This window comes from Castor canadensis, chromosome 13, assembly GCF_047511655.1.
Source record: "Castor canadensis chromosome 13, mCasCan1.hap1v2, whole genome shotgun sequence".
NCBI classification, from domain to species: Eukaryota; Metazoa; Chordata; class Mammalia; order Rodentia; family Castoridae; genus Castor; species Castor canadensis.
In genome coordinates, this window is record NC_133398.1 from 51,458,331 (window position 1) to 51,467,537 (window position 9,207).

At 40.1% G+C, this 9,207-nt stretch overlaps 1 protein-coding gene across 6 annotated transcripts in view; it reads right to left on the reverse strand.

Annotated features, from left to right (window-relative positions):
* The window catches only part of Focad (focadhesin), a 285,307-nt gene extending 278,768 nt beyond the window's left edge, over positions 1 to 6,539 (reverse strand). For all 6 annotated transcript variants that reach the window (XM_074051714.1, XM_074051713.1, XM_074051711.1 and 3 more), the window contains exon 1: positions 6,467 to 6,539. The gene's annotated coding sequence lies outside the window, so the exon portion shown is untranslated. The remainder of the gene's footprint in view (positions 1 to 6,466) is intronic.
* Between the last annotated feature and the right edge of the window lie 2,668 nt (positions 6,540 to 9,207).

A 9,207-nucleotide genomic window follows, 5' to 3' on the forward strand; every position in this document is an offset into this window, starting at 1 on the left:
AATAAGAAAAGAACATCATTTTTATATACTGATGGGTACCATCAGCAATAAGGAAAAATGTAATATTGACAGAGAGAGAGAAGTGAAAGTAATGAGACCTAGTACATGAATGAAGACGTACACTTTGAAACACAAGCTACTCAGAAGACTAAGGCAGGAGGTTGGTTTGAGCCCAGGAGTTCAAAGCCAGCCTGGGCAAGATAGCAAGACACCATCTCAAAAAAGGGAAAGAGAAGGGAAGGGAGGGAAAGAAAGTGATAGATTGTTCACTGATACTCTAGGTATCAGCATTACAGGAGGAAAATCAGTGGTAAATGCAGATATATCTACCTCTCACATCCATGGCATCTATCACCTTTAAGCCCCATCACTGACCTAAAAATACTATTAGTCATTAACATGTGATGAAAAGTGCCAGCCAAAGTATTTTGAAGGGCAAAGGTCAACAAGAAGTACATAAAAGCAAAAAAGCTAGTCTTCCTCTGACAAACACAAATATTCACTGGAGATACGTTATTTTTTCATTTAAAAACTACTATGCCAGCTATTCTACTATAACAGAAACTATATAATGATTTGATGATTAAAGGATAGCTAGAGGAAGTTTCATGAAAACTTCACATCCAAACTACTATTTGGAACTTTAAAGCTAGATATATGCCTCAGAAAAGCCTTGTCATCCTTAAACCCAAATCTAATTTCTTTTTAACCTATCTTCCTCTATACTAAACAGTCTTCCCTGGCCAGGCACAGTGGCTCATGCCTATAATCCTAGCTACTCAGGAAGCAGAGATCACGAGGATCATGGTTTGAAGCCAGCCCAGGCAAATAGTTCGTGAGACCCTACCTCGAAAAACCCTTCACAAAAATACAACTGGTGAAGTGGCTCAAGGTGAAGGTCCTAAGTTCAAGCCCCAGTACCACAAAAAAAAAAAAAAAAAAGTCTTCCCTCCTTCCAAAGTCAATAAACTATTACATCTTCAGCCTCTTCAACAGATATTCCCCCTATCTCCTAGGCCTAATGAAAACTAAACCTTCCTTTTTTAGTGGCTCCCATTGAAGACAAATCATTCTTCCAAACTCCAAGACCCAGAAGATTGCTTCCATGCCATTTGCCCTCCAGACCTATTCCTTTGAGAGTCTGATATCAAAGTACCTTCATTTCTCATGTACTGCAATCACTACAATAAGCAATCTACAACCTGAGAAACCAAAATTTGAGTCTACTTCTCCTCCCTGAGCAACAGTCATCAGGAATCAATGTCTAGGTAAGTGATACATCCAGTATATCAGTCTCATTGTTCTTGAGCATCTCCATTTCAGCCACCCACATCCATATCTTAAACCCTACATCCCATCAACACCCTAAAATCTTAAATCCAAATACAGGTGTTCCCCCATACACAATGGAGTTACATCTCAATAACTCATTATCAACTGAAAATATCATAAGTTGAAAATGCATTTAATGTATCTAACTCACTCAACATAGTCACTTAGCGGCACTACACAGTAGAGTTCCAGTTAGGATTATGTGGCTGATTGCTATGGCTTATTGCTACCGCTCAACCTTTGAGAGAATATCATACTCCATATTACTAGCCTGGGAAATAACCAAAATTTAAAATCCAAAGTACAGTTTCTTCTGAATGCATATTACTTTCATACACTGAAAACTCCTAAGTCAAACCTCTGCAAGTCTCAGGCCATCTGTATTCTCTGATCATGAGTATTTTCTGTTCTTTAAGCTATCTCTCTTTTATCTACAAACACTGTACACTTCATTCATTCTTGAACCAATTATTTTCTCTCAGGCTTTCAGCCTCCTGGCTTCATCACTACCAACCCCTCCCCCATTCAGTCTCTTGCCAATATTTTTAACTCCCTGTATTGCTACCATATGTGAACAACAAAATCTTCATATTGAAGCAATCCAAGTCTTGATCATCTTTGGCTCTACTGCATTTTGCTGCAGAAATTCACACAATTATAACAGTATTATTACAAATTACAAACTGCCTATCTGGCAAAACTTCCCAAAGTCTTACAGCATTTGACAGGTGGCCAGGTTCTCCTTTTCAAATTCCCTCCCTCCTGATCTTCTAAAGCTCCCTGTCAATTAAGCTGTTCCTTCTCAGTCTTTTTCACTGGACCATCTTCTTTATATAGAGGTACTTCCAAGGGTTTCTCTTTTGTTTTGTTCTTTAGAATTCCACAAACTCTCCTAGGTATCCCACCTAATCTTACACTAACTTAACTATGGATATGCCAATACATCCAAATATCTATTTTCAGCCCAAAATACCCCATTTCCAGACTAAAGCAACCTTCTATCCAAACTGAACACCAATTCTGTGACCCAAAGCAATGTCCACATCCTTACATGTCTGATATTCCTCATGTAACTCCTATCATCATAAACATAGGTGTCCTTGATTTCCCCTCTTCCTCATCCCCCCACACCCAACTAGACACCTGCTTGTTCACCTTAATACACTTTGAATCCATCCTGTTCTCTCAAGCTTCTTGTCTTCCCAAATGAACAGCTCCCTAGTGGGCATTTTGGCCTTATTCCACTATAATTCATTCCTTACACTGTCTTATGAAACTAATCTTAACATTCTTCCATTTAAAATCTCTTCCCCAAAGATCACCACAACCTCCAGAATAAAGTTCAAAATCTTTAACTTCATGGGGCAAAGGGTTTCATTATTTGGCCCACATTTACTTATTAAACGTCATCTCTCTATTCACCCTCAATACACTAATACTATGTTCTACATCTAACCTGCTTGTCCTTACTACTTTCTTGTGCTTAGAATGTCTTCCCCTCTTTTCTTACTAATTCCTACTCACTTTCAAAATTTAGTAAGACAAAAATTCTTCCACAAAGCTTTCTTTAAATCTCCTAAAACCTCACATACAATTACTTCTAATCCCCACTGTACTTTATGTATACATCTAATTATAATATTTGCCTCATTGTATTTTGGCTTTGTCTGGGGCTTTCATGTAGTACTTTCAATTCCTTGATAAAAAATTAGGAATCTAAACCAGGTGTGGTGGCATACATCTGTAATCCCAGCACGTGGGAGGCTAAGGCAGGAAGATCTTGAGTTGGAGGCAAGCCTAGGCTACATAGTAAGTTCTAGGCCAGTCTGGGCTACATGCTAAGACTTAGTCTCAAAAAACAAAAAAGGAAACTTAGGAATGTGTGACAAGAACAGTCATTGTCTTGTTGAAGAGAAGAATTAAAAACATCTCCAACTTAAAATCCCATCTACTTAAATGTTTCATTTAATACAAATAAAGTTATTTGGATTAAATAACTTTAGAAGTTTCCTCTGTGTCTTCCCACCACTGTGTTTATGTCCTAATACCAAATACTAAAAACTGACGTTTTAATTACAAAACCCAACATGCTCCATGATTGTTAAAGTAAAAGAAAGCAAATTCTGAAATAGGTAGACAAAAGAGAAAGGTTTGTCAAGAAAGAGGGGAATGGGAGGTGATGGAGTGGCTCATGTGGTAAAAAGCCTGCCTAGTAAGTGCAAGGTCTCGAGTTCAAAACTCCAGTACCACCAAAAAAAGGAGGGATGGTACACACCTGGAAGCCAGAACACAGAACTATAGTTACAACTATAACTAATTATAACATCTGTTCAAAATGCTTATGAGCTAAGTTAGCAAGCAATCACTCATCTGTCTAGAGATTAGAATAGATATGATAATTGAACAGAAGAAAGTAAAATCTTCAGTATAAGAACTTGGCTGGAATGCTTCATTGGTCCCCAGATAAGTGAAAAGATGGTTCATTTAAATAAATAATAACAAGCTACATATTAGAGTCTCAGTTTGCAGTTTGGAGTCTCACCTTCCTTTTGTCTAAAAGAAATGTTTTCCCATCATGAACAATGAAGAGTTGTTCGGTATTTATTTTCATTTTTTTGTTTAAAAGATGGGGTCTTACTATGCTGTCCACACTAGCCCTGAACTCCCAGGAGTTCAACTTGAAGGTCAGTTCTCAGGTGATCCCTCTATCTCAGCCTCTGGAGGTACTGGGACTACAGGTGCACACCACAGCCCCCCCTCATACTTAATTTAAAGTCAAATCTGTTGAAGTCTTCAAAATGCACTGTAAGTCAGGACTTCTAACTAATGGTTTTCCAACCTTAAAATGGTGCAAAAACAAAACACATTCAATAGAAAGTGTACTCAAATTTTGAGTTTTGATCATCTCCTGGTCTAGGGATACATGGTGCAAGAGTGGCTGGGCTTACTAGACAGCAGCAGGAAGAAGCAGCTCCCAGTCAACCACTGGATCCCTAGTGTAAACAGCCGATGTTCTCCAGTGTGCTGTACTGCTAAGGTATGAAGTTCATTAAATGAGGTGTATCAAATGCATTTTCAACTTGCAATATAGTCAACTTACATTGACTTTATTGAGATGTAATCCATCTCAATAAATTTCCTATTGTGGAACTATTACACATCACATCCATCCAATTTAATTGTGAATAAGATTTACATTACACTTACATAACTACACTATATCTTACTATACTAAGTATCTCTGGATTAGTAGTCATTTTTTAAAAATACTATACTTACAGAATTAACATTTTCTAAACTCCTAATAGTGAGACAGAGAATTTAATTCAACTTAATGGGTTGTGGACAATATCCAGAAAGTAACATGAGGCTATTAATATTGTCTTAGAAGAACAACTTTAGAAATCACTTTACACCTAGAAAAAGGCAAACTGATCTACTTGTAAGCACCATTAATCAATCAACATATGAAAACTATTATTTCTCTAAGGCATTTTTATTTCAAAATAGCAATTTATTTACCATAGATTATCAGGCCTCAATTAGAGTCATCAATCAACTAAAATGCAGTAAATGTTAGGCTGATACAATAAATGCTAAAATACACATGGTATTAATAGCCAAGCAATGGTAACTAACATTAACCCTGCAAGCAAAAAATCAAGGCAGAGGTTTGAGCTACTATTAATCTACCAAAACAAGTGAAAACACTTTGAAAATTGCATTCTTCTCCAATTGTTTCTGTACCATTCTCTATATGAAACATTAAAAAGCTCATGACTATTACATTTCAAAATTTAGATGAGTCATAGTGCGTTCCTTGCAGGAGCTAATGTCAATCAAAATTATAACCAGGCAAACCAGGCACTTTTCTAGTGAAAAAGTGAATGTAGACAGATCCTGTGTTTGTTGGGATATATAATCATAAAAATCATCCTGTGTTTTTAAAATGGTTGGTGCACAATTGCTAACACCATTCAGTCAATATGCTGTATGCCCATCTTCTCCTTGAACATCTCAGAATTACTGGATATTTCTAATCTCATTCTCCTCACCTTACAAATAGACTTGGTGGTCTTTAATGGTATACTTAGAAGGATTACCCCTCCGTCTTTTAAGCATGTGAAAGTAGGCTTAAGACTCTAAAAACAGGGTTACTAGAGAGTGAAATCAAGGTCCCAGAAGACAGCTATTTTTTATACCTAGATTTAAAATTGAACCACCAACAAAAAATTCCATCTCAAATCTTGTAACTCAAGACAATAAAACTTACAGATAACTGGAAGAATAGGCAGGAGAAGTCAATTTTAGCATCTGGCCTAAGATCTTGACCATTAAGGAATTCATGAAAAAAGTCTGCAAAATGAGTGGGTGAATGACTGCATGATAACTGACAGGATGACTTCCCTGATTTCAAAACCTCCAAATACAAGATACACGCTGGGAGACCAGGATGGCACAGCTGAAATTATCTCGTGGAAAGTAGGTGCAACGTAACTGCAGATCTCTGCAACTTTCCGCCTAGCTGTTGCAAACATTTAAAAATACATATATATACTTTCTTAATTATAATATATATATATGTTCTTTCTTCAGGAAGTTCCCGCACGTGAGAACAGAGAACCAGGAGGTCTGAAAACAGGCTCTGCTCATTCATAAGCTTTCTCATTAACGTGGACATGATCTGAGTCCTGGAGAAGGAGGCATCCCTGGCACTTCCCCAGACTAGGGAAACCGGTTAAGGAAGGAAGGGAGGAACAACTGCAACCTGCTGCAGTTCAGTAAGTAAGGAGCACGCCAACCGGTTTCGGAGTCTGGATGCCTCTGAGTCCCACGGCAGGCACCACAGCCAGCACTGCCCAGCCATCCGAGAGCTCTGTAACCGCAGAAAGCTCGGAACCCAGACAGGCCGGGACCAGGGCACAGAGCACGTCCTGCCCTTTCCTGGCCGCCCCGCGCCGCGCCGCGGCCCTGCAGCCGCATGCTCGGCTGCACAGTCCCAGCCCCATAGGGCCTTCGCCTCCCTCAACGCAAGCTGAGAGGGCCAACGCCAGGCCGCAGGCGGATGACACTCGGCAGCTCGAGATCAGCCAGCAGCAACCCGCAGAGAAGCGCCTGCATCCCCATGGCTTACCTCCCTTCTGCTACAAGCTCAACCCGGCAGCGCCAGCTTGACGTGGCCCGCCCCGCCGCCTCCAACACTGGGGGCGGGGCCTTAAGGGACCAGCCAATGGGCTGCAGATTTTAAGGACGTGCCCCGCCTCCTCTGGCTTGGGTCCGCCCGCCGCGCTGGCGCGCACGCGCTTCCCAGGCTGAGGTCGCGCATTGCGACTGCCAGGGTGCGTGGTGGCTGTGCGCGGCCCCGCAGCCGCGGTGGTGCAGGCGGGGCTGCGCGCGCGTGCTGGCGGTTGGGTAGCCAGGCAGTGCGGAGCCAGCTCTAGGAAAAGCAATTTAAAGGAACCTGCCTGGAGATGCCACTGCAGCGTACCCAGGTGGTCTTGTTGGCTGCCTCTCTACAACTTTGGACGATGCAGAGCAGCTTCTTGGTATTTGGAGATTTTTGCTAACCAAAAAAGGGAAAAAAATAGTACCGATAACATTAAGGATTCAGAAAATGTAAGCAGCCAGGCCACTAGCTGCGAAGTGGCTCCCTTCTTCTTGTACCTAGTACTACGCATCTTTACTAGACTTGAAACACTGCAGCTCTGTCCGCTACATTGATAGGACCGCTTGAATAGTGGGAAAGACCCACTCATTTAATCTGGGGAGAACTGGCTCAAGTACTTTTACTATGATTGTTACTGTTATTGGTGTCTAATGCTTACTTATTGAGATCCTGCCCTTGGGCATAAACATGCATTTTCTTCCGGGAAGGGGGAAGGGGTACTCCCACTTGGGAAGCTGTAACAGACACCTGGCACATTGGAGCAGGAGCTAAAATAGACAGTAGGAAAAAATGAGAAGAGAAGGTTATGAAGGAGTGGAATTCTGATTGTGAATGACAGAAGTGTAAATTATATGCAAAAGTGAAGCCAAGTTGCTGTTTCCGAACCCTGGTGGAACTTTAGAAACATTTGGAGACTTTTTATAAAAAAAAAAAAAATTGCCTGGGCCCCTTCTCTAGAGACTTTAATTCAATAGTTCTATTATAGGACCTTGGCATTGGTGTTTTCTAAGCTTCCAAGGTCATTTTAATGTGTTAAAAAGAAATTCTACTTCTCCTTTGTAGGAAGGATTTGGTTTCCTGTACTTCCGGTCAAGAAAGTAATTATATACCATAGACTATTTCTAGTTCTCCAAACAACTTAGGTTGTATTCATTTTGTAAGAATTTATCTAAATTAATTTTGAACCTACTTATGTATTCAATCTCTGTTATCCTTTGGGAAAAAGGAGTTTTATGTGGTTTATAATTGCCTTTTTGATTTTATGGAGCTTGATATTTCCCCTCAGTCTTCCAAATATACCAGTACTTCTTTTAGGACTTTTTTTCTTCATCAATTCTCATATTTCTTGAGGTTCATTAGTCAAAATTATAATTGAATGTGTAACTATGTGAACAGTACTATTTTAAATATATTGATAGTTTTGTTCACAGTCCTACTTTACAAGTGCAATTATTACTCACATTTTATAAATAACCTGAGACACAGGACTTGAATCAACTTGATCAGGGTCACACACCCAGTTAATAGCAAAGCCAAATTTGAATCCAGGCACCCTTCTCTCAATAAATAAATGTTCTGTTTCTATTTAAAAAAAAAAATCTGGCTTGAAGAGCATATAGGGAAATACCCACTTAAAAAATGATAAAAAGTCTACCTTTGACAGTGTCATAGTCCATTTGAGCTTCTATAACGAAGCACTTTAGACTGGGTAATTAGATCATAAGCAATAGAAATATATTGCACACAGTTCTACAGGCTGGGAAGTCCAAGCAAGCGGATTTATCATCTGGTGAGAGCCACATAGCAGAAGGGGCAATCTTTTTTTTTTTTTTTTTAATTTCCCCTGTGGTACTGGGGATCAAACTTGGGACTTCATGGGCTGAGGTCATGGTTCAAGTGGTAGACTGCCTGCTAAAGCCCTGAGTTCAAATCCCAGTACAGCAAAAAAAAAAAAAAGTGGGCCTTCACACATTCTAAGCATGCACTGTATAACTTCATCCCCAACTCCTTTAACTTTTTTTTTTTTGAGACAGGGTCATGCTGTGTAGCCCAGAATGCCCTCAGTTCTCCTGTCTCAGCCACCATGCCCTGACAAACATTTTTTATAAGAATATTAATCTGATTCATGAAAGCAGAGACTTCATGACGGAATCACCTCCCCAAAGCCCCACCTCTTTTTGTTTTGTTTTGTTGTTTTGTTTTGTTTCCCAGTGCTAGAGCTGGAACCCAGGGTCTTGCAAGCATGCTAGGCAAGTGCTCTAGCACTGAGATACATCCTCAGCCATGCCCCACCTCTTAATACTGTTGCATTGGATGTTAGCTTTCAACATATGAATTGGCAGGGAAAGATTAAAAATACTCAAACCATAGCAGGCACCTACCCTAGATTCAGGGTTGGGGTAGGGTAGAAGAATTAAGACTGCTAAAACTAGAACCTAGAAGTGACTTGACTGTTCACTACCAATCTTTGACGAGGCTGGAAGAACAACCTCTCCTTCCTGCTCCTTCCAAATGGGGGCTGCAATTCCCTAGGGATCATTTCATCTTTTAATTTATTTGATTTATTGCTATATCGGCACTGTGCTAGGCCTGGGAGATACCAAGATGAAAGACATGATACAGAGCCTCAAAGAGCCAGCTCATCCTGGAGACCAACTCAGAAGCCACAAGACTTATTTTGACAAGACCAGAGGTGTAGACTTTTAGAA